General features: G+C 39.1%; 1 pseudogene; it reads left to right on the forward strand.

Moving 5' to 3' along the window:
* Positions 1–644: 644 nt before the first annotated feature.
* On the forward strand, positions 645–1647 carry LOC142446042 (WD repeat-containing protein SL1-17-like; annotated as a pseudogene).
* The last annotated feature ends 883 nt before the right edge of the window (positions 1648–2530 follow it).

Consider the following 2530-nt stretch of genomic DNA (forward strand, 5'->3'; position numbering starts at 1 on the left):
ACAAAAACAAACTCAAGATTGATTAAAGACCTAAATGCAAGCATTTGAATTATAGGATCATTAATGAAAAATTAAGTACACACTACCAAACACTATTAAAAGCATGCACAGAAGAAAATAAATAGATGACTGGAAACCTCCCAAACATAATCCACTTATGTGCATCAAAGACTTCATCAAAACAGAAAACAGAGATCCCATAGACAGAAAAAAAAAATAGCATAAGGAACTAATTTCTAAAATCTATAGAAAACTGCAGCATCTCAACACAAAAATGATGAATAATTCAATTGAAAATAGACAAATACATTAACAGTGCACCAAAGAAGACATGCAGGCAGCTAAAAAGCATGAAGCAATTACTGCCGTCATTAGCCATTCAGTGATGAGATACCACTTCGCTCCAGTACTGATTGCAAAGCTAAAACAAACAAAAAAATAAATGATAAAGATGGTACAGTAAAACTAGAACACTTAGACACTGCCAGCAAGACTATGAAATGGTACAACCACTGTGGAAAATGATTTGACAATTTGTCAAACAAATAGGAATAGAAATACCATCTTGGAGCCAGTCTTCAGAAGTGTAGTGGGCCAGTTCCGCAGACTGTCTGGCCTGTAGCCCTTCATCTTTGGTTAAGGAAATGGCCAATCAGTACAGCGTTCTCTTCCAACAGGAGGAAGTCTATAATGATGCCATCTGGCCAGTTACCCGGGGAACTAGCAAGAGAGAAAATTCAGAGACAGTGATCGCAGGTTAGCTAGATGACCTGGTGAAGGTCTAGAAATGGCATGATGAGAGGCTGGCCCTACAGTGGAGAAGGAAGGACATTGGCTGGGAGTGGTGTCGGTGTACATCAGCCACACCCTGCCCATTGCTTCATCCATTTCCTTCAATGCACACATTTGACTCTGGGACTTGGAAAATGGCAAAAAGATAAGTCTGTAGATGCCTGGACTCAAGTTTTTTCTCCCAATTCCCAGTACCTGACCACAGGAACTCATGTAAGGAAATTGAAAAATTGGGGTAAAAAAAGTGGGGGAAAATATCCTTAGGGACATGGGAGGAAAATGTATTCTTAGTATTGCCTGTAGTCCTGATGGAAGTACCTGGCCAGTGGAACCATAAATGGGATCATCAACAGTTTTTACATAGCCACTGGGAAACTTCTGCACACGCTGAAAGGTCATGCCATATCCATTTGCTCCTTGACCTTTTCCCCGATTCTCAGCTTCTTGTCACAGTGTCAGATAAGGACTACTTCAAGATCTATGGTGTACAACATGCCATTTTGACTGGCATGATGAGTGGCCACAGGTCCTGTGTGCTGATCAATGATTTTTGTCCTAATGGCACTTTGTTTCCAGTTCCTCTGACAAAAGTGTCAAAGCTTGGGATGTTGGAACTAGGACTTGCGTTCACACCTTCTTTGATCACTAGGATCAGGTCTGAGGAGGATAGGGCAATGGAAATGGTTCCAAAATTGTGTCAGTTTGGATTACCAGGAAATTCACATCTATGATTGTTTAATTATTGATCAAGTGACATTCCTTATCATTTCAGGCTCGTTTATAGGAAGTGGGGCTTATAGCAAAGGCTTGCGCTTTGTAGATAAAATATACACCTTTTCATGTTTGTTGGAATGACTGTTCATACTTTAACATAAAATGTTCTTAATGCAAAGGGGAAAAAGAGAAAGATATGCCATCGTAATCCCCAAACACTCTATTGGATTTAACCTTAAAGAGACAAAGAACAAAGTATGAACAAATACATGCACAACCACGGTCACATAAGCACTATGCACAATAGTAAGAAGAGGAATAACCAAAATGCCCATCAATAAAAGAATGGCTAAATAAACTCCAGTACATACACACAATAGAATACTAAGCATAACAAGAGCATAATGATGAAGCTGAAATACCTCATTATATGGATGCATTTGAAAGACAGTATTTTGAGTGAAGTTAGGCAAATATATGAAACCACTGTTTTTTAAAAATTAAGATTACATTTATCATACTAAAAGAAACAGACATTGATGATTACTAGAGGTGGTAGGGGAAGGGAAGAGAAGAGAAATAATAGGGTAGAGAGGTGTGAACTTGGTGAAAAGGAAAGTTGTTGTTAGGTGCTGTTCAGTCATTCTGACCTATAGTAACCCTAGCTACTATATGAAACACTGCCCTGTCCTGCATCATCCTCACAATTTTTCCTATGCTTGAGCCAATTATTGTAGCCACTGTGCCAATTTACCTTCTTGAAGGTCCTCTTCTCTTTCACTGCTCCTGCACTTTACCAAGTACGATGTCCTTCTCCAGAGATTGGTCTCTCCTTATAACACGTTCTAAGTACACAAGACTAAATCTCATCATCATTGCCTCTAAGAAGAATTATGGCCATACTTCTTCCCAGACAGATTTGTTGGGGGTTTTCGGCAGTCTGTTGTACTTTTAATATTCTCCAGCAAGACCATAAAAAAGCATTGATTCTTCTTCGTCTTTCTTATACAATGTCCCACTTTCA

Source organism: Tenrec ecaudatus, chromosome 4 (genome assembly GCF_050624435.1).
Source record: "Tenrec ecaudatus isolate mTenEca1 chromosome 4, mTenEca1.hap1, whole genome shotgun sequence".
Lineage (NCBI taxonomy): Eukaryota > Metazoa > Chordata > Mammalia > Afrosoricida > Tenrecidae > Tenrec > Tenrec ecaudatus.